Here is a 13,493-nt window from a genome sequence, read left to right on the forward strand (position 1 = left end):
CAACTCTGGGATGTCCGCTTTTTTCTAACGGTAACAAGAAATCAAGGGAAAATGTGGTATTGAAAGATTTGGAGGTGACAGCTCGCAGCCACTCAGGCTCGAGGATCGCAGTAGATTCTGACGTCTGTGGACACAAGCGCTTCCCATTTTGTGGCACCAGCCCCCAGGCTGAACGCCCACCCCAGGCTGCCACTCCCTCAACCGCCGGCACCCTCTGCGCCCCGCCCAACTACATTGGGCCCCGCTCCATTCTCGCGACGACTCAGCTAATCTCGCCTATTCGATCTGAGGGATCTCGCGAGAAGCAGCCTGGAGCCGGCCTGTAACCTGCTGGGGCGGCTTTAGTAGCCGCAGCCGCTCGAGCGGCCGCAGCCACAGACACCTCTCTGGAGGGATCTAGTTGGGGAGGAAGCGAAGGTGTCGCTGGCCCTGGCCTGTGCCTGGACACTCAAAGGGGACTACAGGTTCGAGGGTGACTGGACTCAGTTGGGGAACTCAGTGGGGGCGGTGCCGGAGCCTGGGCTTGGTGGGGGCGAAGGAGGAAGGGGGCGGAGGACGAATCTGGGCTTGAGAGCTCAACTGCTGTGGCGGTGGTCTGGGCGTCCCAGATCCTGCTGGGAGACCGTGGGTGGGTTTCTGGGCTCCGGCCGCTGGCTCCCAGTTCGGAGATTCAGCGAAGGGACTTGGGTTTCGGGGGTGCTGTTTTTGGGTTGGAAGTTCTGAGGCCTTTCCCCAGAGATGAAGGCGATACCCTCAACCCTCTTTCCCAGGGCAGGGGAACCCTGTGCCCCGCCCCTTTTCTGTCATTCTGGGTTAACGCCGCCACATCCTGAGGAGGGCGCATCACAATAGGGGCTAAGTTGGCCCCAGTCTCGCTTTGGGTGAAGAGGAGTGAGACCCCAATAAGGTGTTGCGTGGTTTTATGCTGTAACGATATGACGTGCGGTAAAGATTTGTTTTCCCAAAATTCGCCCAGAAAAGCTGCTTATTTTTTTCTTCTTTAGATACAAGTCTTTTGACACCCTTTATCTTCTTGAATGGTGTGCAGGGAGGTTAGACATCACGTAGTAACTTGTAAGTGTGGGGACAGTATGACCATCATTGGGCCGCACAGATTTCCTGCTAATTTTTCTCTTTAGTACTTTGAGTCCGTGATGAGAAGTCACTAGTCCAAACATGCTAGAGTATTAGTCTCTTGTCGCTTTATGCATTTAACATACACAGTTTATTTAAACTTTTTTTAACTCTTTAAGAATCTTCATTTTTATTTAAATTAATATCAGAAAACTAACAGTATGTTGATTTTATTTGTACAACTGGTATCCCCACCCCCTTACACAAATTTGATCAAGACATTTTAGAGAGGGGGTTATAGATAAATTTTGAATGAAATAGACTGTAGAAATTGGAATAAGAGATATAATAAGGAGTGCAACTGTAAGGGCCAAAAAAGTTTCTATACTGGAGAACCCATCTAGGACTGAAGCCCAGGCTTTGAAAGTGAGGACTATAGTCATTAGAATACAAAACAGAAAACCGTAGAAATAACTCGGGAGAGGATTTGATGGTGAATAAAGACTATTAAAAAAGTGTGTGAGGAGAATTGTTTTTGAAGATGTATATGTGTTTTCATAAATTTCTGTTACATTTCTCAGAGTTTATGGCCTAACTGCTATTGTTATACATAAAGAGAAAGTGGGAAGGGAGGTTCTGAAGCTTGGAGTGTGACAAGGAACTGGAGTAACATAGGTTCAATTAGGAAAGCTTTCAGTGTCTTGACAAATGTTTTTGAATTTTTACCTTTTTTTTTCCTTCTAGAAAAACTTTCAGGTGGGCTTTTTACATTCTGTGTTACCCTTCCACCAGTCTGAATTTTTTTCTTTCTCAACGTTTCTTCTAAGTCTTGTAAAAAATTTTTTTATCGTTAACTGTGAAGTTGCAAACGAATATGTCCTGCTTTGTTGCTTTATACATTAGGTGACTTGTTGAAGTGATCTGGAAAATATGCACCTTTCAACAAACTTACATGCTTCAGATACTAGAAAATAAAAATGAGTGAAATACACTAGAGAGTTTATGCCTCATGTAGAGAGGAATATCCAGTTCTCAGGTTCACTTGATTAGTGCAGTAATGAATTTGGGCCCAGTCTTCAACCTTCTCAAGAGAATACAGGAAATCTAGATTTTTGCTTGCCATTCTCCTGACTTTTAAAAATATTGACAACTACTTGAAACAATTAAAAATAACTTCATGTGGCTCAACCAAACCAAACCTGTCAGTTATTGTATCCTGCTCTCTAGGTTTGGAGCATTGTTCTAAGTAAAAATTAATAATTGTACAACTAAAAAAGATTTTAAAGCAAGTATGCCAATTAGTTTGCAATTTCAAAACCAGGAGTACTTGGGGGGAAAATACCAGTTCTAACTGAAAGCAGTTAAGTTTAATAGCCTTTAAATATGGTTGGGCAAGTTGAACTGATGCTTAGTAATATTTTAAATAATTTAAATTTTTAAATATTTAAAAACATATTTCCTTGTATGGAAATAAGGGAAAAACTCTCAGTATATATGGTTTAATAACTGAGGGTTCTGAGCAAAGCTGATTTGTAGGTTTCTTGAATTGATATATTGAGAGGCTTTTTATTGTACTTGTGATTAATACATAAAATCTAGGAGACCCTCTACTCATCTGTGGTTTTGAATGTTTATTGTTTCTACCATCACTTGTTGTCTTCCCAGTCACTGACTTTTATTGTAAGCAATATTGATTCCTGGAGGATGGGGTAGGGAGAAGGGGCACTGAGATGTGAAGAAATGGGAAGAGAAGAGTGTGAGGTGAAGCAGGCACTCACATGCTTCTCTTTTACACTGTCCATTACAAGATTGATTTAACTAGTTTTCTTGTAAGAAGAATAGGTACTTTGATTAAACACATGGTGCCTTGTATGTAGTAGAGCAGAGCTTAATGATATTTGTGGAATTGAACCCTGTGGATTAAACCACATTTACCCATTAGAGGGAAATACTTTAATCACATAATCTGATTCATAGTTAGTTGGACTGTGGGGAATGGGAGTTTCGAGGTCAGTTCTAAGAAAGAAGTGAACCTCAGACATAAAGAGGGCAAGGTGAAGGTCTTCGGAGGGAGTAAGGTTGAGAAAGGCTAGGTGAAGGAAAGAGTTTTAAAAAGGAAGATAAAATGGTTAAGTACTACTTTATCTTCTGTGCAGCTTTACAAAGAGCTCTGCCTTTTACAAGACAGAGTTATTTATCATAACTTATGCAAAGACTGCATAGAATATTGGTTTTCAATCAGGTCTACTTTGGGAATTGGCAGACTTAGTTTTCTTTCTTTAGCCCAGTCTTTTTAGGTCAAGTTAGTCTAACACCTCTTCACCCAATCCCTGCCTCTCTCTGGTGCGGGAAGTGAAACAGGAGAAGATGGTATGTTTTCTGTGAGGTGTTCCTCTTTGAGAGTTTAAAAAACATCCTGAAGAATCTGTTATGTAGTTTTGGAGATTATGTTTGTTGAAGGAGGAACCATCATTTTCCTCTCTCCGTGTATCTACATGACTTGTAAAGTAAGGAAGTTCTCTCTTGGAAGTATTTTTCTCCTGTCTTTCAATTCCTTGAGTGAGATGCCTTCCCAAGGGAAGATTAGATGAGGCCTGTGAAGCAACTGAATATGCTTTTGCTCAATGCCTTCTGGTTCTATTTTTAGAGCCTTCAATTCTTAGGACATAACACTCTCTACTCCTCTGTATGGTAGATGCATCTAGGCAGGCTGGACCCTATGAGGGAGAAGGAAACGAAACATCTACAGTTCTAAGTTTAATTTACAATGAAGTAATAGGAAGCTTTTTTAGCCACTCATTTCAGCTGTATTTTTATCTTTGACTCGCTTTTTTGTTTGTTTTTTGTTGGTTATGAACCTACAGTAAGGGAGAAAGATGCTCATTAATGGAGGAAGAACTACTTTGAAATGTTTTCTCCTCTTGGATAGAATGTTTATTAGGGCTTAAGCTAATGTTGTGTTTTCCTACTATGGCTTTCTCTTGTTTGCTTTGTCATAAACTGAGTCTTGGCTTGTTAAGGAAGCAGAAATCTAGAGCTCAGCTTTGGAAGATAAGCAGTCAGAATTCAAAGAGATGCTCTTTGGGAGAGGATTAAGAAGTTGGTAAATGTTCCATGTAGAAATAATAGAAACTTGACATTAAAGGGGAAAGATATTATTTGGAATATGTGACCTTATGTCACAGATTTTTGAAGATTTGTAAAATGTTAAAAGTATGCCAATAAAAGAAAGCATCTTTACTTATCCTAATAGTTTAATTATATATTTCTGTTTAAAAAATGTAAGATATCTGATTACATGGTACTTGTTTTTATTTTTTTGTAGTTGAATGACCTATTAGTACTTTTGGTCATGAACTGAAATTAACATTTTTGATATTTGGTTGAGGGTGAGAGTCTGTCATAGTGAAATCACTAACTGAAATACTTGATTAGAAACTATTAGTAACACTTTTCTAAGCTCATTTAACATTGTAATCATACTTTTCTACTTGGAATACCTTATTTGGGATCATTTAGATCTGTATTTAAAGCTAACTGTTAGGTCTATGACGTAAAGGTTACTTAACTACTCGTTGGCTCACATGAAAAATGGAGGTTGAACATAATTGTCAGGAGTTTAATAATGAAATAAATTATGTAAAAGTGCTGTGTAAATAGTAAAGGGAATATAACTTGTTAACACTTTATACTGTGTTTATGCTCAGAAAATAACATACCTTCTGGTAATCTTAAGACACATCAGGGAAATTTATATTTACATCTAGCTGTCTCATTTGTACGGATAATATGGCAGTTCTGTTTTTAATTTTTTGAGAAGCTTCTATACTGTTGTCCATAGTGGTTGCACCAGTTAATATTCCTACCAACAATGTAACTTTACTGAAATTATTTGGTTAGTGGGTTTTAGTATTGTATTTAGGATTTTCTGTGCTTAGTGTCATATCATCTGTAAACTGGGACAGTTTTACTTCTTCCTTTCTAATTTGGATTTCTTTTATTTCTTTTTCTTGTCTGGTTACTAGGGCTAGGACTGCCCAACACTATGTTGAATAAAAGTGCAAGAGTGGGCATCCTTGTCTTATTTCTGATTTTAGAGGAAGTGCTTTCAGATTTTCACTGTTGAATATGGTGTTGGTTGTGGTTTTGTAATATGTGGCCTTCTTTATTCTTCAGCTTGCCAGTGTGGTATATCACTTTGATTTGCAGATTCTGAAAAATCCTTGCATACCTGGGATAAATCCCTCTCGATAACAGTGTGTGATCCATTTTATGTATTGTTGAATTTAGTTTGCTCATGTTTTGTTGAAGATTTTGCATCTGTGTTCATCAGTGATATTGGCCTATAATTTTCTTTTTTTGTGATACCTGTCTGGTTTTGATATCAAGGTGATGCAGGCCTTGTAGAATGAGTTAAGAGGCATTCCTGTTTCTTCAGTATTTTGTAATAGTTTAAGAAGGATGAATGTTAGCTCTTCTTTAAATGTTTTGAAGAACCTACCTGTAAATTCTGTCAAATCTGTAAAATCTACCTGTAAAATCTGGTCCTGGATTTTTGTTTGTTGGGAATTTTTTTAAAAAATTGATTCAATTTTATTATTGGTAATTGCTTTACTCAGATCTTTTTACTTCTTCCTAATTCAGTTTTTGAAGATTGCATATTTCTAGGAATTTATCCGTTTCTTCTAGGTTGTCCATTTTATTGGAATATATTTGTTCTTAGTAATAGGGTCCTTTGTGTTTCTGTGGTGTCGTTTCTATTTTATTTCTTTTCATTTCTGATTTTATTTATTTGGGCTCTCTTTTTTTCTTGATGAGTCTGATTAAAGGTTTATTAATTTTGTTTATCTTTTCAAAGAATTACTAATAATTTTATTGGTCTATTATTTTTTTAAGTCTCTTTCATTTACTTCTGCTCTAATCTTTATTATTTCTTTCCTTCTACTAATTTTGGGTTTGTTTTTTCTTTTTCTAGTTCCTTTCGATATAAGGTTAGGTTGTTTGAGATTTTCCTTGTTTCCTGAGGTAGGCCTGTATCACTGTAAACTTCCCTCATAGGGAGAGAACTGCTTTTGATGTGCCCCATTAGATTTGGATTGTTGTATTTCCATTTTCATTTGTTTTCAGGTATTTTTTCATTTCCTCTCTGATTTCTCCAATAAACCATTGATTGTTTAGTAGCATTTTTTTAATCCTTCTCATTTTTGTCTTTTATAGCTTTTTTCCTTGTAGTTCATTTCTAGTCTCATGCTGTTTTCAGAAAAGATATATATACTTTTACTAAGAAAAGATACTTACAATTTCAGTATTCTTAAATTTATTGAGAATTGTTCTGTGGCTGAGGGGCTTCCCTGGTAGCTCAGATGGTAAAGCAGCTGCCTGCAATGCAGGAGACCTGGGTTCGATCCCTGGGTCGAGAAGATCCCCTGGAGAAGGAAATGGCAACCCACTCCAGTATTCTTGCCTGGAGAATTCCATGGACAGAGGAGCCTGGTAGGCTACAGTCCATGGGATCGCAAAGAGTCGGACACGACTGAGTCATTTCACTTCACTTCACTTCTGTGGCTGAACTTTTGATCTACCGATTTGCACTGAAAAGGATGTGTATATTCTGCTGGTTTTGGGTGAAGTGTTCTGTATATATCTATTAAATCATCTGCTCTAATGTATTATATAAGCCCAGTGTTTTGTTACTGATTTTCCATCTGGATGATCTGTCCATTGACATAAGTTAGGTTTTAAAGTTTGCTGCGGTTACTGTATTACTATCAGTTTCTCCCTTTATGTTTGTTAATATGTCTTATATATTTAGGTGCTCCTACGTTGAGTGCATGTCTATTTATAATTGTTTATATCTTCTTATTGGATTGATAACTTTGTCATTATGTAATGGCCTTCTTTTGTTACAGTCTTTGTTCTAAAGTCTGTTTTGTCTGATATAAGTATTGGTATACCAGCTTTCTTTTCATTTCCACTTACATGGAATACCTTTTTCTAGCCCCTCATTTCATTTTGTGTATATCTGTAAATCTGAAGTGACTTTCTTATGTGAGCTTATGAAGTTAAAGTGTTAGTCTCTCAGTTGTGTCCGAATCTTCACGACCCCGTGGACTGTAGCCTGCCAGGCTCCTCCATCCATGGGGATTCTCCAGGTAAGAGTACTGGAATGAGTTGCTGTTTCCTTCTTCATGGGATCTTTCTGATTCAGGAATCTAACCCAGGTCTCCCGCATTGCAGGCAGACTCTTTACAGTCTGAGCCACCAGGGAAGAGCATAGGAACATATATATGGGTCTTTTTTTTTTTTTTCCACATTTCATTGGAGCATTTAGTCCATTTACATTAATTATTGATAGGTTTATACTTTGCCACTTAAATTATTTGCTGATTGCTTTCGTAGTTATTTGTAGTTCTTTTGCTCTCTTCCCTTGTGATTTGATGACTGTCTTTAGTGTTATACTTGAATTTCTTTCTCTTTTTTTGTGTATGTATCTATTACAGAGTTTTGGTTTGTGGTTACGATGAGGTTAATAAATGTATACACACATATATGGTTGTTTTAAATTGATAGATCTCTTAACTTTGAACAAATTCTAACCACCCTATATTTTTATCCCATATATATTTATTATTTTTGACATCATATTTAAAATCTTTTTGTATTTATTATGGCCATACATTATTTTATTACCTTTGTCTTTAGCCTTCCTGCTACTTGCTGCTGCTGCTGCTAGGTCACTTTCCTGGTGTTATAAAGCCAGTATATAGTAACTATTCTGGTTCTAAAATTTGCAGTCTCAATCATGATGCCATCCTGTCTCCAAATATTTGATTTTCTTTTCACCTTAGATTTTTAAAAAAATGAAACTGTTCTTTAGTGTGCCTTGTTAATTGTATTAAGGAGAATAGATGTCTTTCCTTAATACTTTGTCTATAAATTAGCTAGAGAAAGTAGGTTTGGCAAGGTAGCTAAGTCACTTTAGTCATGTCCAACTCTGTGCGACTCCATAGATGGCAGCCCACCAGGCTCCCCCATCCCTGGGATTCTCCAGGCAAGAACACTGGAGTGGGTTGCCATTTCCTTCTTCAATGCATGAAAGTCAAAAGTAAAAGTGAAGTCACTCAGTCACGTCCGACTCTTAGTGACCCCATGGACTGCAGCCTACCAGGCTCCTCCGTCCATGGGATTTTCCAGGGAAGAGTACTGGAGTGGGTTATAATGGTTGATCTATTACCTTTACTATATGTTTATCTTTAAAGTTGTTTTTTTTCTTTCATAATTTTCATATTTCTATCAGTGGACCTTTCTTTTCTACTTATAGAAGTTCTTTCAACAATTCTTATAAAGCTGATTTAGTGAGTGATGCTGACCTCTTTTAGGTTTTGCTGATCTCTAAAGTCTGTTCCCCTTCAAATCTGAACAATAACCTTGTTGGGTAGAGTATTCTTGGTTGTAGGTTTTTTTCTTTCTTCAGTTTGAATATGTCATGTCACTCCCTTCTGGTGTGCAGCTTCTTCAGAAAAGTCAGCTGATGGTCTTTCGGGAGTTCCTTGTGTGTGACTAGTTAGCTTTTCCTTCACTGCTTTTAAAATTCTCTTATCTTTAACTTTTGCCATTTTAATTATAATTTGTTTTGGTGTGATTAAAAAAAAAAAAGACCCATATATATGTTCCTATGCTCTTCCTGGTGGCTCAGACCGTAAAGACTCTGCCTGCAATCTAGGAGACCTGGGTTTGATCTTTGGGTCAGGAAGATCTCATGGAGAAGGAAATGGCAACCACTCCAGTGTTCTTACCTGGAGTGGACGTTCCATGCTTCCTGAACCTGAATGTCTTTTCTTTTCCTGGGTTAGGGAAGTTTTCAGCTATTATGTCTTCAAGTTCTCTGCCCCCTTTCTCACTCTGTCTTCTCCTTCTGGGACCCCTATAATGTTAGTATGCTTGATGTTGCCCCAGAGGTTTCTTAAACTATATCCTCATTTGAAAATTTTCCATTCTTTTTTTCTGTTCAGCTCAGGTGATTTACAGTACTGTGTCTTCCAGATTGCTGATTGGTTTCACTGTATTTTTATTTCATTTATTCTATATGCTTTGTTGTTCTTTGTATTTCTAGCTGTTAAACTTCTCACCATGTTTTATCATTCTTCTGATTTTGTTGAGTATCTTTATGATCACTACCTTGAACTTTTTTTTCAGGTAGATTACGTTTCTTCATTTAGTTATTTTTCTCGGTTTATGTCTCATTCATTCATTTGGAATATAGTCCTCTATCTCCTTATTTGGCCAAATCTTTGTATTTCTTTCAATGTCTTAGGTGGGTTATTTATGTTTCCTTATCTTGAAGTGGCCTCATGTAGGAGATGTCCTTTGGGGCCTGGCAGCACACTCCACTCTGGTTACCAGAGCTGTGTGCTCTAAAGGTGCCTTTTATGTGAGCTGCATGAACCGTTATGTTGTTCTGGAGCTGAGTACTGTGAGTGTGCTGCTAGGCAGTACTGTCCTCTGTCCAGTTAGCTGTGCCTTACGTGGTGACTGCAAGCCTCCTGGAGGGCAAGATAGGCTTCTTGTATGGCTCTTTGCAGGGCCTGGTGGGCACAGGGCTGCTGCTGGCTCATTGGAGGGTCGTATTAGGTCCCTGGCACTAATAGACTAGAGAGGACATTCCAGAATGGAGATTGCTTGTACTAACATTAGCATGGTAGGACCAGCTCCCCCAAATGGCTGTTGCCATCATTTTCTCCCCCAAGGAGTGTCCCATTTGCCTCCTGTCTCTCTGGGAGGCTCTCTAAGATCAGCAAATGGGTCTTGCCCAAGCTTCTTTCAAACTACTGCCTTTAGTTGGGGCTTGGAGCATGTTGAGATTTTGTGTGCTCCCTTGAAGAGCAGAATCTCAGTTTCCTAACGCCCCATACCTGCCTCTCAGGCTCCCAAACATAAGTTTTCCTGTTTTCAAAGCTAGATGTTCTGGGGACTTGTTTCCTGGTGCACAACCCCATGGACTGGGAAACCTCTTGTGGGCCTTGAACCTTTTTCCTTGAGGATGACCAGTTGTAATGTTTCTCCTATTTGTGGGTTGCTAAGCAAATGATGAGGGTCCTGACAATACAGTGTCTCCACCCTTCCTACCTTTCTCATGTGGTTCCTTTATGTCTTTAGCTGAGGAAAATCTTTTCTGCAGCAAGTTTCCTGCAGCAATCTAATCTTTAAGTTGTTCGTTTAGATAGTTGCTCTGTAAATAGTAATTTTGATGTGTCTGTGGATGGAGATGAGTTCTAGGTCTTCCTACTCCCACCATCTTGGCCACCTCCTCTATTTTCTGTAATATGAATGCCAGGTGGAAGGGTAGAGAAAAGGGAAAAGAGAATATACTGTAGAGAAAAATGGCATGACATTTTAAAAATCATCTCTTTGTTGACTACATTAAAAGTAAATTTTAAGCTCAGATACCTAAGGAAGTATTTCAGGTGCATAATTGTGATCATATTATTCAGGAACCCATTCTGGTACTTACTGGTCATTGCTTATTATTCTAGCATAGATGGTAGTTACAGCCACATTAGTTTAGTTCAGTTGCTCAGTCGTGTCCAACTCTTTGTGATCCCGTGGACTGCAGCATGCCAGGCTTCCCTGTCCATCACCAGCTCCTGGAGCTTATATGTCCATTGAGTTGGTGATGCCATCCAACCATCTCATCCTCTGTTTTCCCTTTCTCCTCCTGCCTTCAGTCTTTCCCAGCATCAGTCTTTTCCAGTGAGTCAGTTCTTTGCACCAGGTGGCCAAAGTATTGGAGTTTCAGCTTCAGCATCAGTCCTTCCAATGAATATTCAGGACTGATTTCCTTCAGGATTGACTGGTTGGATCTCCTTGCAGTCCAAGAGACTCAAGAGTCTTCTCCAACACCACAGTTTGAAAGCATCAATTCTTCGGTTCTCAGCTCAGCCACATATTGCTATTCAAATTTAAATGAATTAAAATGGAAAATTAAAAGTTCATTTCATTGGTTGTACATTTCAAGTGTTTTATAGCCACATGTGGCTAGTGGCTACTTTTTGGACAGTGCAGACATAGAACATTTTCATTATCACACAAAGTTCTATTGGGCAATATTGCAGTCGAGAGAGCTTGAGTCCTGCTTAAGGCCTTTTCTGTCTTATTCAATTGAGGGCAGTTAAATAAGCAAACATCTGAAAGGAATGGAAGGTAATGGAATAATGAATGGGTCAAAATGAAACAGCATAGTAAAAGTTATATGAAAAATATCATGTAACTTATTTTTAAAACCTCTCAGAGGGGAAAAAGAAGACATTGTTTAAAAGTTTGACTTTGTTTAAAGGATCATTGAGGAAAAAATAGAACATTGCTCAAGTCTGCCTTTGTTTAAAGGGTTCTTAAGGAATTGAATATAATCTCCTTTGATTTAGGTACTTCATCAGCTTATTGGAGATTTGCCTATATTAAATTTTATGTCAAGGTGATTTGCTTCAACTGAGATGTTTCTGGTTTTGAAGGCAATGCTATTTAGTCATAGAAGAAAAGGAAAAATAGGGACATACACATAGAAAATAAAACATTGATACTTTTTTAAGAAAATTAAAAAAAAATCATATATGCCTTTCAGTGAGTTTTAAGAATTTAGCACTGTAAACAGCATCTAGTTCATTATAATGCTAATTATGTAATATAGGCATTTAGAAAATGCCTAAGATAGAGACAGATTCTTCAAACATTGATTGAGCTGTTAAAGATGGGAAAAAAATAAATGGTTCTTGAAGTGTTAATGTCTTAAGAAGTTAGCAAAATTTCAATAGAAATTCTGTAAAAGTGATAAAATCAGTTAGCTCAGAGATTTTATCTGCAGGTCACCTCTGGAAGTTCAAGGAGTGAATATGAGCTGACTTTGGAAGTCTTACATTTTGGTGGATTTGATAAAGAAGTCTTTCAAATAGACAAAGTACCCTACTTTTAATGGAAAATTCATGCAATTTTATTAAATCTGTTTGTTAGGGTATCCCTAGCAGTTAGCAAATGCCAGGAAAGGTACTGAGTACTCAATGAATAGATTTTGAATGAAAACATAAGTCAATTGAATTTGATATCCTGAAATTATTTACATAAAATTTAGTCAGATATAATCTAGTATAAAAGTACCTGAATAAAATTCTCAGTTTTATTTACTTGCTTTATTTTAATTGTATCAAAATAAGAAAGAATGCAAGTCTTGACAATTGAAAGTGCTTCTGTGAGATTTAGACAGGCAGCTTTGAGGAATCTTTTGGGGAATATTAGGGGTCATTTGATAATATCTTTAAAAATGTTTACGGGAATGTTTGTTATGTTCCATCCTCTAACACCACTTTTTTAGTGTATAGTTCCTAAAAGTGAGTATTGGCATCAGTTAGTTTTTGCTCATTTGAGGGTAAAATTGGCAAGAGTGGTGGGTATGATTGTACAATACAATTCCTTTCAAAGATAAGGAACTAAGTTAAACTAAGTTAAAGTGAAAGTTACTCAGTCATGTTTGACTCTTTGTGACCCCATGGGCTATACAGTCCATGGAATTCTCTAGGCCAGAATACTGGAGTGGGAAGCCTTCCCCTTCTCCAGGGGATCTTCCCAACCCAGCAATTGAACCCAGGTCTCCCTCATTGCAGGCGGATTCTTTACCAGCTGAGCCACAAGGGAAGCCCAAGAATAAGTAAGTGTTAGTCACTCAGTCGTGCCCAACTCTTTGTGACTCAGTGGGCTGCAGCCCACCAGGCTCCTCTGTCCTCAGTCCATGAGATTTTCCAGGCAAGGATACTGGAGTGGGTTGCCATTTCCTTCTCCAGAGCCCAAGAATACTGTAGCCTATTCCTTCCCCAGCAGATCTTCCCAACCCAAGAATCAGACCGGAGTCTTCTATATTGCAGGCGGATTCTTTACCAACTGAGCTCTCAGGGAAGCCTAAACTAAGTTAAAGACTCTCTGTAAATCTTCATAGTAGTGTATTGTGTTAAATGAAAAGCGCTTTAGCTTCCTTTTATCTTAATTTTATTCATTAAAATATTTTGTAAAAGCTTACATACAACATGTACTAAGCTGTGGGAACACAAATATGAGTCATACTTTGTTCTTGCCTTAAAGGAGTCTTACAGTTTAAGGGAAGATGTTGCAGAAATATATTCTACCAATGCATAATGATGGGGTTCAGAACATGCTACCCCAAAGTATGGAACCTTCATATATGGAATATTTTAAGCTGAAGGAATTAGAACAACAGCATATACTGGAGGAGCTTTCTGACCTGCCTCTAAAGCAGGTTATAAAGTCCTCATGAGAAGTTTCTTTCCTATTCCCAGAGGAAAGGAGCATCTTTAGCTCCAAAGGTAAAGGAACGTAGAAATCTGAACAGCAGCTAATACTAGTAAGTTCACTGTACT

The 13,493-nt window shown here is 38.1% G+C and overlaps 1 protein-coding gene across 2 annotated transcripts in view; it reads left to right on the plus strand.

The window, feature by feature from the left end:
• Nucleotides 1-339: 339 nt before the first annotated feature.
• BTBD10 (BTB domain containing 10) overlaps nt 340-13,493 on the plus strand; it is a 74,060-nt gene continuing 60,906 nt past the window's right edge. The window contains exon 1 of one of the 2 annotated variants that reach the window (XM_068988424.1): nt 340-464. The gene's annotated coding sequence lies outside the window, so the exon portion shown is untranslated. The remainder of the gene's footprint in view (nt 465-13,493) is intronic. The other variant, XM_068988423.1, reaches the window with a different exon arrangement.

This window comes from Capricornis sumatraensis, chromosome 16 (assembly GCF_032405125.1).
Source record: "Capricornis sumatraensis isolate serow.1 chromosome 16, serow.2, whole genome shotgun sequence".
Lineage (NCBI taxonomy): Eukaryota > Metazoa > Chordata > Mammalia > Artiodactyla > Bovidae > Capricornis > Capricornis sumatraensis.